This window comes from Capricornis sumatraensis, chromosome 11 (assembly GCF_032405125.1).
Source record: "Capricornis sumatraensis isolate serow.1 chromosome 11, serow.2, whole genome shotgun sequence".
Taxonomy (NCBI): domain Eukaryota; kingdom Metazoa; phylum Chordata; class Mammalia; order Artiodactyla; family Bovidae; genus Capricornis; species Capricornis sumatraensis.
In genome coordinates this window covers 81,399,914-81,416,884 of record NC_091079.1, presented here as the reverse complement: position 1 = coordinate 81,416,884, position 16,971 = coordinate 81,399,914, and the positions used below count along the sequence as shown (strand labels likewise).

General features: G+C 40.2%; 1 protein-coding gene across 1 annotated transcript in view; it reads right to left on the bottom strand.

The window, feature by feature from the left end:
* Positions 1 to 16,971, bottom strand: part of NCALD (neurocalcin delta) — a 348,265-nt gene that overhangs the window by 185,862 nt on the left and 145,432 nt on the right. The window contains exon 3 of the mRNA XM_068983366.1: positions 13,249 to 13,336. The gene's annotated coding sequence lies outside the window, so the exon portion shown is untranslated. The remainder of the gene's footprint in view (positions 1 to 13,248; positions 13,337 to 16,971) is intronic.

Here is a 16,971-nt window from a genome sequence, read left to right as displayed (position 1 = left end):
TAACGACAGGAAACAACAGGACTAATCCATGGTATGTTCATCTGTCTGTGCATGCATTCATGCATTCATTCATTCTCTACCAAGTCTTTCATGATCTGCCCCTGCCACCACTCTGCTTTCCCTCACAACTTGCTCCCTCTGTTCTCTAGCAACACTGGCCTTGGTTCAGTTCCCAGTTAGCTCCAAGCTCCCTCCTACCTCGGAGTCTTGGCCTAGAACACTCTTCTCCCCACTGTCCACCTCTTCAGATTTCTTCAGGGAAGACTTCCCGATCACCATTTCAACTAGATGTAGTGCCTCTATTTTATAGTCTTGGTTTCCCATCTTTCTTTGTACTCTCTCCTCCCATCATAGTATTGATCACATTTGTAAAGAATATTTCTATAATTTTTTGATTAACATTCCTAAACCACTCAACTGGAGACAGAAACCGTACCTGCTGTGCTCTCCATTCAAATCCTCATCATTTAACACAATGCCTGTTATTAAAATACAGCAAGCACTCAATATTTACTGAATGGGTAAATGAATTAGGTTTCTAGGAACATGATCTGTTATTAAATATATGAGTCATGTTATACTATATCATTCTCCACTAGGGCTCAAGTTAATAGGTGTTTAATCAGTGCATACATGTGTGCTAAGCTGCTTCTGTTGTGTTCAACTCTTTGCTATCTTATGAACTACAGCCTGCCAGGCTCCTCTGTCCATGGGATTCTCCAGGCAAGAACACTGGAGTGGGTTGCTATGCCCTCCTTCAGGGAAATCTCCTGACCCAGGGATTGAACCCAAGTCTCTTACATCTTCTGCATTGCAGGTATGTTCTTTACCAGTAGCATCACCTGTACTTTTTGGTTAATTGGAATTATCAGTTATCTACTACAAACAACATTCTCCTAAGTCTACATGATACTCAAAGAACTTACTGCAAAATTGCTGAGAAATCATCTACACTCTATTCTTTTTTCTAAAAGAGCATTGACTTTGTTAGATGTTTTGGCCTTAAAAACATGACTGAATGGAAAATCATTGCAGGGAATCAATTATCTGAACAATCAGTATTTGTCTCTATTTGAAAACATATGGATGGATACTTAATTATCCTCTAGATATGTGGTATCCTGTGCTCTTACCTCTAAGATAATCTCTCTCCATTACTACTCCTGAACAAAAGATATGCTATTGATGAAGCAGATTTTTTTTAATAAAAGAGGATTTATGCGACATTGAAAATAAAAAGTAGTAAGCTCCTAGGCTAAAAGATTAAAATAGCATTTTTTAAGAGGAGGAGGAAAGAGGTCTTTAGTGCATAAAAATGTAGAAAAATAAAAATCCATGTAACTGAGAAGTTAGTTATATAGGAAGCCTTGGGGAAGATTATGAACTTCTTGGGGATCTCGACAAAATAATTCTAGCTAAGGGAGATAAAGAGAGCTACCCAGACAACAGCAAGTCAAAAATGACTGTAAATCTAGAGTCTATTCATATACTTCACTTTCAGATAGTTTTTTACATATTTCTTTCCTATCTCTGTTGTCAGGAACTCTGTCCCTAGGTGACTTTTACAACAGTCTGGAATTCTTGAACAAAACTCTAGAAAGCCCAGGAAATTGGGTCAATGTTTGCTACCTTAGGCCATTCTTTTGGAATGCTTAGAAAGTTTAATCTCTATTCAAGAGGTCATCCTCACCCTTGCCTTGCCTTCCCCCTCAAGCCAACAGTAGTTGAGCAGGAAGTGGTTCCTTCACTGCCTCAAGAACTTTCCGGTTAATTTCTTATTCAATCCTCCTCCTTTGGGCCTGGCAGATGCCTCAAACCTCTGGCACAAACTCAACCTCTTGTTGCTCTGCATAAATCAGAGATGAAATAAAGTATATTTGAGGCTCACTCAAGAAGGAAACCATATTCACAGAAAACTAGTCAATCTTATCACACTAGGACCACAGCCTTGTCTAACTCAATGAAACCAAGCCACGCCTATGGGGCAACCCAAGACGGGCGGGTCATGGTGGAGAGGCCTGACAGAGCATGGTCCACTGGAGAAGGGAATGGCAAGCCACTCCAATATTCTTGCCTCGAGAACCCCATGAACAGTATGAAAAGGCAAAATGATAGGATACCAAAAGAGGAACTCCCCAGGTCACTAGGTGCCCAATATGCTACTGGAGATCAGTGGAGAAATAACTCCAGAAAGAATGAACGGATGGAGCCAAAGCAAAAACAATACCCAGTTGTGCATGTGACTGGTTATAGAAGCAAGATTCGATGCTGTAAAGAGCAATATTGCATAGGAACCTGGAATGTCAGGTCCATGAATCAAGGCAAATTGGAAGTGGTCAAACAAGAGATGGCAAGGGTGAATGTCGACATGCTAGGAATCAGCGACCTAAAATGGACTGGAATGGGTGAATTTAACTCAGATGACCATTACATCTACTACTGTGGGCAGGAATCCCTCAGAAGAAATGGAGTGGCCATCATGGTCAACGGAAGAGTTCGAAATACAGTACTTAGATGCAATCTCAAAAACGACAGAATGATCTCTGTTCGTCTCCAAGGCAAACCTTTCAATATCACAGTTATCCAAGTCTATGTCCCAACCAGTAACGCTGAAGAAACTGAAGTTGAACGGTTTTATGAAGACCTACAAGATCTTTTAGAACTAACACCCAAAAAAGATGTCCTTTTCATTATAGGGGACTGGAATGCAAAAGTAGGAGGTCAAGAAACACCTGGGGTAACAGGCAAATTTGGCCTTGGAATGCGGAATGAAGCAGGGAAGACTAATAGAGTTTTGCCAAGAAAATGCACTGGTCATAGCAAACACCCTCTTCCAACAACACAGGAGAAGACTCGACGCATGGACATCACCAGACGGTCAACACCGAAATCAGATTGATTCTATTCTTTGCAGCCAAAGATGGAGAAGCTCTATACAGTCAACAAAAACAAGACCAGGAGCTGACTGTGGCTCAGATCATGAACTCCTCATTGCCAAATTCAGACTCAAATTGAAGAAAGTAGGGAAAACCGCTAGACCATTCAGGTATGACCTAAATCAAATCCATTACGATTATACAGTGGAAGCGAGAAATAGATTTAAGGGTCTAGATCTGATAGATAGAGTGCCTGATGAACTATGGAATGAGGTTCGTGACATTCTACAGGAGACAGGGATCAAGACCATCCCCAAGGAAAAGAAATGCAAAAAAGCAAAATGGCTGTCTGGGAAGGACTTACAAATAGCTGTGAAAACAAGAGAGGCAAAAAGCAAATGAGAAAAGCAAAGATATAAGCAACTGAATGCAGAATTCCAGAGAATAGCAAGAAGAGATAAGAAAGCCTTCTTCAGTGATCAATACAAAGAAATAGAGGAAAACAACAGAATGGGTAAGACTAGAGATCTCGTCAAGAAAATTAGAGATACCAAGGGAACATTTCATGCAAAGATGGGCTTGATAAAGGACAGAAACGGTCTGGACCTAACAGAAGCAGAAGATATTAAGAAGAGGTGGCAAGAATACACGGAAGAATTGTACAAAAAAGATCTTCACGACCCAGATAATCATGATGATGTGATCACTAATCTAGAGCCAGACATCTTGGAAAGTGAAGTCAAGTGGGCCTTAGAAAGCATCACTACGAACAAAGCTAGAGCAGAGATGGAATTCCAGTTGAGCTGTTTCAAATCCTGAAAGATGATGCTGTGAAAGTGCTGCACTCAATATGCCAGCAAGTTTGGAAAACTCAGCAGTGGCCACAGGACTGGAAAAGGTCAGTTTTCATTCAAATCCCAAAGAAAGGCAATGCAAAAGAATGCTCAAATTACTGCACAATTGCACTCATCTCACATGCTAGTAAAGTAATGCTCAAGATTCTCCAAGCCAGACTTCAGCAATACGTGAACCGTGAACTCCCTGATGTTCAAGCTGGTTTTAGAAAAGGCAGAGGAACCAGAGATCAAATTGCCAACATCCACTGGATCGTGGAAAAAGCAAGAGAGTTCCAGAAAAACATCTATTTCTGCTTTATTGACTATGCCAAAGCCTTTGACTGTGTGGATCACAATAAACTGGAAAATTCTGAAAGAGATGGGAATATCAGACCACCTCACCTGCCTCTTGAGAAATCTGTATGCAGGTTAGGAAGCAACAGTTAGAACTGGACATGGAACAACAGACTGGTTCCAAATAGGAAAAGGAGTACGTCAAGGCTGTATATTGTCACCCTGCTTATTTAACTTCTGTGCAGAGTACATCATGAGAAACGCTGGGCTGGAAGAAACACAAGCTGGAATCAAGATTGCTGGGAGAAATAGCAATAACCTCAGATATGCAGATGACACCACCCTTATGGCAGAAAGTGAAGAGGAGCTAAAAAGCCTCTGGATGAAAGTGAAAGAGGAGAGCGAAAAAGTTGGCTTAAAGCTCAACATTCAGAAAACGAAGATCATGGCATCCGGTCCCATCACTTCATGGGAAATAGATGAGGAAACAGTAGAAACAGTGTCAGACTTTATTTTTTTGTGCTCCAAAATCAGTGCAGATGGTGACTGCAGCCATGAAATTAAAAGACGCTTATTCCTTGGAAGAAAAGTTATGACCAACCTAGATAGTATATTCAAAAGCAGAGATATTACTTTGCCGAATAAGGTCCATCTAGTCAAGGCTATGGTTTTTCCTGTGGTCATGTATGGATGTGAGAGTTGGACTGTGAAGAAGGCTGAGCACCGAAGAATTGATGCGTTTGAACTGTGGTGTTTGAGAAGACTCTTGAGAGTCCCTTGGACTGCAAGGAGATCCAACCAGTCCATTCTGAAGGAGATCAACCCTGGGATTTCTTTGGAAGGAATGATGCTAAAGCTGAAGCTCCAGTACTTTGGCCACCTCATGTGAAGAGTTCACTCATTGGAAAAGACTGTGATGCTGGAAGGGATTGGGCGAGGAGGAGAAGGGGACGACCCACGATGGGATGGCTGGATGGCATCACAGACTCGATGGACATGGGTCTGAGTGAACTCCGGGAGTTGGTGATGGCAGGGAGGCCTGGCGTGCTGCAATTCATGGGGTCGCAAAGAGTCGGACACGACTGAGCGACTGAACTGAACTGAACTGAACAAGAAGGAAAGGGCTTGCCTGTGGCTCAGATGGTAAAGAATCTGCCTGCAACACAGGAGACCTGGTTTCAACTTCTGCGTCAGGAAGATCCCCTGGAGAAGGGAATGGCAACCCACTCCAGTATTCTTGTCTTGAGAATTTCATGGACAGAGAAGCCTGCTGGCTACAGTCAATGGGTCACAAAAAGTTGGACATGACAGAGTGACTAACCCTTTCAAGAAGGAAATCTGCAGTGAGAAATCAACTGGCCCTGAGATCACAGACCCAGAAGAAAGACTTGGACCTCCCTGGCAGTGCAGTGGTTAAGAATCCTCCTTGCAGGGGCGGTCCTAAGATGGCGGAGGAATAGGAGAGGGAGACCACCTTCTCCCCTACAAATTCATCCAAAGACCATTTGAACACTAAGCAAATTTCACAAAACAACTTCTTAATGCTGGCAGAGGACATCAGGCACCCAGAAAGGCAGGCTATTGTCTTCGAAAGGAGATGGAGAAGTCTTGAGGCTACTGTAAGAATAAGACTGATGAGAGAACTCCTGACTCCTCTGGTGAGAGAACTCCTGACTCCAGGGAATATTAATCAATAGGAGCTCATCAAATGCCTCCATACCTACACTGAAACCAAGCACCACCCAAGGGCCAACAAGTTCCAGAGAAAGACATACCACACAAATTCTCCAGCAACCCAGGAACATAGCCCTCAGCTTCAATATACAGGCTGCCCAAAGTCACTCTAAAAACATGAACATCTCAAAATTCATTACTGAGCACTTCAGCACACTCCAGAGAGAAGAAATCCAGCTCCACCCACCAGGACACAGACACAAGCTTCCCTAACCAGGAAACTTTGACGAACCACATGTCCAACCCCACCCACAGTGAGGAACCTCCACAATAAAGAGGAACCACAAACTGCTAGAATATGGAAAGGCCACCCCAAAACCAGGATGAGATGGCTGGATGGCATCACAGACTCAATGGACGTGAGTCTGAGTGAACTCCGGGAGACAGTGATGGACAGGGAGGCCTGGCGTGCTGCGATTCATGGGTTCGCAAAGAGTTGGACACGATTGAGCGAATGATATGAACTGAACTGAACTGAACCCCAAACACAGCAATATAAACAAGATGAAGAGACAGAGGAATACCCAGCAAGTAAAGGAACAGGATAAATGCCCATCAAATCAAACAAAAGAGGAAGAGATCGGGAATCTACCTGATAAAGAATTCCGAATAACAATAGTGAAAATGATCCAAAATCTTGAAAACAAATTGGAGTTACAGATAAATAGCCTGGAGACAAAGATCGAGAAGATGCAAGAAATGTTTAACAAGGACCTAGAAGAAATAAAAAAAAGTCAATATATAATGAATAATGCAATACATGAGATAAAAAACACTCTGGAGGGAACCAACAGTAGAAAAACGGAGGCAGAAGATAGGATTAGTGAGGCAGAAGAGAGAATGGTAGAAATAGTGAAACAGACAGGAAAAAAGAATTAAAAGAAATGAGGACAACCTCAGAGACCTCTGGGACAATGTTAAATGCCCAAACATTCAAATCATAGGAGTCCCAGAAGAAGAAGACAAAAAGAAAGGCCATGAGAAAATACTTGAGGAAATAATAGTTGAAAACTTCCCTAAAATGGGGAAGGAAATAGTCATCCAAGCCCAAGAAACCCAGAGAGTTCCAAACAGGATAAACCCAAGGTGAAACACCCCAAGACACATATTAATCAAATTAACAAAAATCAAACACGAAGAACAAATATTAAAAGCAGCAAGGGAAAAACAAAAAATAACACACAAGGGGATTCCCATAAGGGTAACAGCGTATCTTTCAATAGGAACTCTTCAGGCCAGGAGGGAGTGGCAGAACATACTTAAAGTGATGAAAGAAAATAACCTACAGCCCAGATTACTGTACCCAGCAAGGATCTCATTCAAATATGAAGGAGAAATCAAAAGCTTTACAGACAAGCAAAAGCTGAGAGAATTCAGCACCAGCAAACCAGCTCTCCAACATGCTAAAGGATCTTCTCTAGACAGGAAACATAAAAAGGGTGTATAAACTCTAACCCAAAACAATAAAGTAAATGGCAATGGGATCATACTTATCAATAATTACCTCAAATGTAAATGGGTTGAATGCCCCAACCAAAAGAAAAAGACTGGCTGAATGGATACATAAACAAGACCCCTATATATGTTGTCTACAAGAGACCCACCTCAAAACAAGGGACACACACGGACTGAAAGTGAAGGGCTGGAAAAAGATATTCCACACAAATAGAGACCAAAAGAAAGCAGGAGTAGCAATACTCATATCAGATAAAATAGACTTTAAAACAAAGGCTGTAAAAAGAGACAAAGAAGGACACTACGTAATGATCAAAGGATCATCCAAGAAGAAGATTTAACAATTATAAATATATATGCACCCAACATAGGAGCACCACAATATGTAAGACAAATGCTAACAAGTATGAAAGGGGAAATTAACAATAACACAATAATAACGGGAGACTTTAATAACCCACTCACACCTATGGATAGATCAACTAAACAGAAAATTAACAAGGAAAGACAAACTTTAAATGATACAATAGACCAGTTAGACCTAATTGATATCTAGACGACATTTCACCCCCAAAACAATGAATTTCACCTTTTTCTCAAGCGCACACGGAACCTTCTCCAGGATAGATCACATCCTGGGCCATAAATCTAGCCTTGGTAAATTCAAAAAAATTGAAATCATTACAAGCATCTTTTCTGACCACAATGCAGTAAGATTAGATGTCAATTACAGGAGAAAAACTATTAAAAATTCCAACATATGGAGGCTAAACAACATGCTGCTGAATAATCAACAAATCACAGAAGAAATCAAAATATGCATAGAAACAAATGAAAATGAAAACACAACAGCCCAAAACCTATGGGACACTGTAAAAGCAGTGCTCAGGGGAAGGTTCATAGCAATACAGGCTTACCTCAAGAAACAAGAAAAAAGTCAAATAAATAACCTAACTTAACACCTAAAGCAACTAGAAAAGGAAGAAGTGAAGAACCCCAAGGTTAGTAGAAGGAAAGAAATCTTAAAAATTAGGGCAGAAATAAATGCAAAAGAAACAAAAGAGACCATAGCAAAAATCAACAAACCCAAAAGCTGGTTCTTTGAGAAGTTAAATAAAATTGACAAACCATTAGCCAGACTCATCAAGAAGCAAAGGGAGAAAAATCAAATCAATAAAATTAGAAATGAAAATGGAGAGATCACAACAGACAACACAGAAATACAAAGGATCATAAGAGACTACTATCAGCAATTATATGCCAATAAAATGACAACTTGGAAGAAATGGACAAATTCTTAGAAAAGTACAACTTTCCAAAACTGAACCAGGAAGAAATAGAAAATCTTAACAGACCCATCACAAACATGGAAATTGAAACTGTAATCAGAAATCTTCCAGCAAACAAAAGCCCAGGACCAGATGGCTTTACAGCTGAATTCTACCAAAAATTTAGAGAAGCGCTAACACCTATCCTACTCAAACTCTTCCAGAAAATGCAGAGGAAGGTAAACTTCAAAACCCATTCTATGAGGCCACCATCACCCTAATACCAAAACCTGAAAAAGATGCCACAAAAAAAGAAAACTACAGGCCAATATCACTGATGAACATAGATGCAAAAATCCTTAACAAAATTCTAGCAAACAGAATCCAACAACAGATTAAAAAGATCATATATCATGACCAAGTGGGCTTTATCCCAGGGATGAAAAGATTCTTCAATATCTGCAAATCAATCAATGTAATACACCACATTAACAAATTGAAAAATAAAAGCCATAGGATTATCTCAATAGTTGCAGAGAAAGCCTTTGACAAAACTTAACATCCATTTATGATAAAAACCCTCCAGAATGCAAGAATAGAAGGAACATACCTCAACATAATAAAAGCTATATATGACAAACCCACAGCAAACATTATCCTCAATGATGAAAAACTGAAAGCATTTCCCCTAAAGTTAGGAATAAGACAAGGGTGCCCACTCTCACCACTACTATTCAACATAATTTTGGAAGTTTTGGCCATAGCAATTAGAGCAGAAAAATAAATAAAAGGAATCCAGGTTGGAAAAGAAGAAGTAAAACTCTCACTGTTTGCCGATGACATGATCCTCTACATAGAAAATCCTTAAGACTCCACCAGAAAATTATTAGAGCTAATTAATGAATATAGTAAAATTGCAGCATATAAAATCAACACACAGAAATCCCTTGCATTCCTATACACTAATAATGAGCAAACAGAAAGAGAAATTAAGGAAACAATTCCATTTACCATTGCAATGAAAAGAATAAAATACTTAGGAATATATATACCTAAAGAAACTAATGGAGAAGGAAATGGCAACCCACTCCAGTGTTCTTGCCTGGAGAATCCCAGGGATGGGGGAGCCTGGTGGGCTGCTGTCTATGGGGTCACACAGAGTCAGGCACGACTGAAGTGACTTAGCACCAGCAGCAAAGAAACAAAAGACCTACATATAGAAAACTATAAAACACTGGTGAAAGAAATCAAAGAGGACACAAATAGATGGAGAAATATACCATGTTCACGGATCAGAAGAATCAATATAGTGAAAATGAGTATACTACCCAAAGCAATCTATAGATTCAATGCAATCCCTATCAAGCTACCAGCGGTATTTTTCACAGAGCTAGAACAGATAATTTCACAATTTGTATGGAAATACAAAAAACCTCGAATAGCCAAAACAATCTTGAGAAAGAAGAATGGAACTGGAGGAATCAACTTGCCTGACTTCAGGCTCTACTACAAAGCCAGTCATCAAGACAGTATGGTACTGGCACAAAGACAGAAATATAGATCAATGGAACAAAATAGAAAGCCCAGAGATAATCCACGCACCTATGGTCACCTTATCTTTGACAAAGGAGACAAGAATATACAATGGAGTAAAGACAATCTCTTTAACAAGTGGTGCTGCGAAAACTGGTCAATGACTTGTGAAAAAATGAAACTAGAATACTTTCTAACAACATACACAAAAATAAACTCAAAATGGATTAAAGATCTAAACGTAAGGCCAGAAACTATAAAACTCTTAGAAGAAAACATAGGCAAAACACTCTTGGACATAAACCACAGCAGGATCTTCTATGACCCACCTCCCAGAATATTGGAAATAAAAGCAAAAATAAACAAATGGGACCTAATTAAAATTAAAAGCTTTTGCACAACAAAGGAAACTATAAGCAAGGTGAAAAGACAGCCTTCAGAATGGGAGAAAATAATAGCAAATTAAGCAACTGACAACAAACTAATCTCAAAAATATACAAGCAACTCCTGCAGCTCAATTCCAGAAAAATAAATGACCCAATCAAAAAATAGGCCAAAGAACAAAACAGACATTTCTCCGAAGAAGACATACAGATGGCTGACAAACACATGAAAAGATGCTCAACATCACTCATTATCAGAGAAATGCAAATCAAAACCACAATGAGGTACCATTTCATGCCAGTCAGAATGGCTGCTATCCAAAAGTCTACAAGCAATAAATGCTGGAGGGGGTATGGAGAAAAGGGAACACTTTTACGCTGTTGGTGGGAATGCAAACTAGTACAGCCACTATGGAGAACAGTGTGGAGATTCCTTTAAAAACTGGAAATAGAACTGCCATACAACCCAGCAATCCCACTGCTGGGCATACACACCAAGGAAACCAGAACTGAAAGAGACACATGTACCCCAATGTTCATTGCAGCATTGTTTATAATAGCTGGGACATGGAAGCAACCTAGATGTCCATCAGCAGATGAACAGATATGAAAGCTGTGGTACATATACACAATGGACTATTACTCACACATTAAAAAAATACATTTGAATCAGTTCTAATGAGGTGGGTGAAACTGGAGCCTATTATACACAGTGAAGTAAGCCATAAAGAAAAACACCAATACAGTATACTAATGCATATATATGGAATTTAGAAAGATGGTAAAGATAACCCTGTATGCGAGACAGCAAAAGAGACACAGATGTATAGAACAGTCTTTGGACTCTGTGGGAGAGGGCAAGGGTGGGATGGTTTGGGAGAATGGCATTGAAACATACATATTATCATATGTGAAACGGATCGCCAGTCCAGGTTCGATGCATGATACTGGGTGCTCGGGACTGGTGTACTGGGATTACCCAGAGGGATGAGATAGGGAGGGAGGTGGGAGGGGGGTTCAGGATGGGGAACACATGTACACCCATGGTGGATTCATATCAATGTATGGCAAAACCAACACAATACTGTAAAGTAATTAGGCTCCAAAAAATTAATTAATTTATTAATTGTTAAAAAAAAATCCTCCTTGCAATGTAGGGGACACAATTTCTATCCCTGGCCTGGGAAAATTCCACATGCCACATGGCAACTAAGCCCACGTATCATAACCGCTGTGCCGGTGCTCTAGAGATCGTGCTCCACAACAAGAGAAGCCACTGCAATGAGAAGCCCATGCACTGCAACCAAAGAGTAATCCCTACTTGCCGCAATTAGAGAAAGCCGCAGCACTGTGACTGACACGCAGTGCAGCCATAAACATGTAAATAAATAAAAAATTTTTAAAAGAGAGACAGACTTGGATGCTTGAGGAGGGCCAATAGCAGACATACTGATTCTCCACACCATCACATTAAGAGGAAGGGTCCTTATGTTGGATCATACACATGCTTTACAGTCTTTAGGGGCAAAAATACACATTTCTCTATTATTCTTTAGCTTGATATCACAATGATCCAAGGAATTAATGCAATGGCTACTACCATGTTTAGGGTTGTGATCCATAAGTACTTCAGAGTATCTCAAGCTGCCTGATTACTGCCAACTTAAATGCATAATTCTTTCCTGGCCTTCAGGAGAAATGTGTTGACACTGAGGCTTAGTTATCAATGTTATGAGAAAAAAAAAAAAAAGATATTGACTAGCTTGACTTCACATATTTTATTACTGTCCTATAGCTTTCATTAAAAGAACTGGCTTTATTCAATTTGGAATACAATTGGAAGTGAAAGGCTTTTCACTTTCACTTTCTCATTATATCCAGATGAGCTATGTTACTCATCTATTAATTAAACTATAGAGAGTTAATGGAGGGTGAAGGAAATGGGATGAAAAAGAGCTAAATACATATAAGTTTCATTTATATTGACTTATCTCCTTTCCCTGAAATATCAGCAAAATACAAACTAAGGTTCTGTTCTGGCCCATGTTCACTTTAATGTATTTACCATTTGGTCTTCATACAGAACTATTTGGTCAAGTAAGTATTCATGCCTTCTTTGCAAACAGTCACAAAAAGTATTACCAGGGCTTAAGCCAAATTACCTTGTTTACAAACCTTGGCTGGCTCACATCTGGAGCAATTAACATATTTTGAAAATTGTCCAAGAAATTTGTAAATCAATAGATTTCCCTTCCTGAAAAGCCAATTTCCTAAACAGTCAATGAGATGGCTTTTGAGACCCACACCAACTAAATAGGAAAGTAATTAATAGTGTTCCTATCTTAACAGGAAACTCATGATTGCAGGTGCTGCTGCCCTCATTATACCATAATAGGATTTCAAAAGAATCTTTTCTGAATTAAAAAATATCCCATCTATTTGCTGCACAATATCCTCTTCAATCTTTCATACTAAATGATAGATATGGAAAGTAAGGAGGGGCACATATTGTCCTTTTCTCCAGGAAGCAAGTCAGGTTTTTTATTTCATTATCCCTTCTCCTACTTGGTTTTTTTTTTTTTAATTAAGTAAATTTCTATTTAATCAGAGTCACTACAGAAAAGAATTTTTTTAAAAGTAAAATGGTAAAGTAGTTTTCAGTAACAGAAATTTATCTAGAGTTAAAAATGGAAATGTATCTTCATGACAAAGCTTTAATGGCAGATATAAGCTAGCATTTTCTATTTACCAAATACCAAAAACATTTAACACACAACAACTTAACCAGGATGCAGCATCTTTGCATTCTGAATCATGATTTACACAGTTCAAAACCCAGGCATTTGAAAGGTTAAAAAAGTAACTCACAATATGCAGTCACGCAGCGTCCCGGGTCTCAGAGCCTTCCACAGCTGTAAGGACAGATTTGCTCGCCGGCAGTTCTCTGGCCCTGCAACTGAGATCACTCATAATTAATGAATAATTTACTTGAACACTTGACAGCTCAGTAAGCGGTTTGTGTAAGGCTGTTACTTTTACTTCTTCTGTAGTTGCCTTTGCAAACAGGAAACAGGAAACACACCTACAAGAACACTGACAGACCTCAGCCTAATTGGTCTTTTCTCAAAGTACTCAGTGGAGAGTCTTGTACCTCAGACATGATATGTCCCTAAAAGAGCAATACTCAAATCCTTCTATTGCAGAGTTTAAAATCTTTTAGACAGGTGCCATGCAGGCAATTTATTACAAGCATTTTAGTAATATTCAGGCCTTATGATCTTAATCCTGGAAGGACTATAAATTTCAATATATATATAATATTTATAAATATATACATATCAACACATGTTTATATATAAGTACAAATATCTAATACATTAAGCAATATATTATTTAAATATAGATTATTTAAAACAATAAGCAGCATATTAAAGTAATATATATAATTTTCCTGGAATATATGTGGAAACTATCATTTAGGAATCTTTTGTCTACACGTAACAGAAAACCCAGCTCAAAATCCCTTCAACAAATAAATAACAAAACAAGAAAATATTTTGGTTTATTGAGTTGGGAAGAGAAACCTGGATATAGGGCTGGTTTTAGGAAAAGAGTTTCACTATGTATATTTCTTGATTCTCTGCAAGTCTCTTAGCATGGTATTTTCTGTAGAGTGACTTCACCTTCTGGCTGCCTTTCCTCTTGGTGCAAACAAATAACTTCAGTGGTTCAAGATCACACATCCATCTTCCAAGAGGGCAGTGTTAGCGTGCTGCCAGTCTCAAGCTCTGAAGTCATTCTGATTGCCCATCACTGAATCAGTCACTGTACTTTGCTGAATGGCTTTAATCAAGCCTTATCCTTGTGAGAGGTTACAGCCTATCTCTCCCTCTCTCTCTCTCTCTCTCTCTCTCTCTCTCTCTCTCTCTCTCTCACTCAGTCACTCAGTCATGTCTGACTCTTTTTGACCCCATGGACTGTAGCCCCGCCAGACTCTTCTGTCCATGGAATTTTCCAAGCAAGGATACTGGAATGGGTAGCCATCCTACTCCAGGGAATCTTCCCCTGAGTCTCTTGAGTCTCCTGCATTAGCAGGCAGGTTCTGTACCACTGGTTCCACATGGGAAACCCAGAGATAAGGGTAGGAATTTCTAAAGAAAAATCACATGGAAGGGCATTCAGGTTACTAAGAGGAAGGGACAAGGGGGAAAGGAATATTGGAGGAAATCAACAAATGTCCGCCATGACAATGTTTGGCAATAATCCGAAGATTGGTATTTGAGGATGTGTATCTATGAAAATACTGGATCTTGGGTTATCTAAAGATGTCTGAAAGAGAATGAGCTGAGGTTCAAGAGATATTGATTACCCAAATCTTTGCATCTAGTAAGATTTTCTATTAACATTATGTTTTTATGTCTCCTAAGAAAATAGTTTCAGAATTTCTCCACTTTGTTTATGAAACACATAAATAGTGTATAAAGTGTGCTTGCACACAGTCTTCCACCTTGTTATTCAAACAACCCTGCTAGGTAGATAGATAACCCTGGCGGGAGCTTAGAAAACAGGGTAGCTATTGCGCTTAACTTTCCAACACTCAGTCTACTCTTTGTTCTAACTGGACCTTGATTTCACTCAGGGCAGCAATTTGCCCTGTTTAAACCATAGCTAAGGATGGGCAGGTGAAACACTTTGGGCCCTGGACATGTAAGCTGAAAGTACTAGGTAGAGCTTCTGGAACAGCTCTATTAAAGGGCGCTGGTGTTTGCTTTTTGCCCTACCCCTTCCAATGCCTGAAACACCAATAAAATGCCAGAGGTGGAGCCATATCTTGCAATCACGGAGTGGCAAGTGTACCACATGCTGGGACGACCAAATTGAAGGAGAAGCCACTATACCGGGCCTTGTCTGCCTCCTCCTGGGCTATTAGATGAGAAAAACCTCTATACTGTTAAGCCACCATAGAAGGGATCTTGTTCCGTGCAGCTAAACATACACCTATACAAAGAAGCTTAACAATCTGGTTATGACAGATTAAGGCTTAACCCCAGGTTTCTCGACTCTCTGTGTTGCCTCTCCATAAGCAGAATCCATACTCTGAATACCATACAAACAGGCATTTTAAATTTATGCTTTCTTTTTAACAAAGAGCTTGTTTAAATGATCTGAGTCATAGCTATGATGCCAAGAGGGGATTCTCTCACCACTCTTCTGGTTTTGGTTTCTTTAACTTTCTAACATGTAACACTCAAGCACTTGCAAAATTTCTAAGACAAGAATGCCTTAGCCGCAGAAAAACAAACCTAGGGTCATTCGACCAAAATTTCTTTCAAGACTACCTAAGGGAGAATTGACCATCTTCCCAGATTTAGCCAGGGATGAGTTTTCTCCCTAGACTTTCTCACTGACTTAGTTATTAAAAAACAACAGAAGACTTCTGGTGTCTGGCTCCATGTATAAGGAGCTTGGAAGTCACCACTCTCTCTTAACAACAAATAGAAATCAACAACTCTTCTTGGATTCACAAACCGCTGCACCCAAGACTGGAGAGACCAGCAGGGGAATACAGGAGTCTCAGAGACTTGCCAGCAGAAACCAGGGGAAGAAAACCTGAACTGTGGTTGACCAATAGCTGGGGTCTCTGTGAGGACAACTCTGAGAGTTCAACACTGCAGGGGGACACAGTCATGATGGAGGGCAGTCCTTACACTACTGTGAGATTTACTTCAAGAAGCTCTACCAGATTCCCACAGTAAATGCCAAAGGAAAGTCAGTTCAGGTTTCTGGAACAGAGTGGGTAAAAGAGCATTTTGAAATATGCTGGAGCACTCTGTTCTTGCCCTCAGGGGAAACTAGTTACCAGAGACTGACCTGCAAGTGCATCCTCAGAACCCAACAGACCTGGAGAAGTGTGGGGCCCTAAATGGGAAACCTTAAAAGAGATGGGTTAGCTTTGCGGTCGGAAACTAAGATGGTGCCTGGCGGAAGAGATAGGGGCGTGGTCTATGTTAAAGGTTTTGATTGGCTCTCTTGATTTCCCCGCACGTGGACACTGCAGGATCACCATAGACTCCTGTTATAATGAAGGCATATGACGATTTGACCTTTAACGAGATTGGTGCAACTATGGCATATTACAATTTGACCTTTAACGTGATTGGTGCAACTATGGAAAGTCCCTCGCAAAACCCCCTGCTTGCCTATATAAACCAAGAGTTTGTGGCAATAAAGGGGAACTGCTCAGACAGAACCCCTGTTGCGTCTGATTGTCTCTCCCTCGACGAAGGGCTGGGTTGGCGGACAGCAGGCTCACCTCTCCTCGGGACCCCTCGGCTTTGCTGAGGGAAGTTCCACTGCCTCTCTCTTTCTGTGGAGCGCCCCCCCACCAAGAGAAGGGCAATACTCAGCTCAGACTCCTCCAGGTATCCACTATGGGAGAAGGGCAATACTTAGCTCAGACTCCTGCAGGTATCCACTATGGGAGAAAGGACTACTTGACTGCAACCCACTCTAGCCATCCTGTACCACCTATGTGAGGAGAAAGAGCTGAGAAACACTCCTGAAGATCGCAGCCTAGAGGCACAGGCTCAC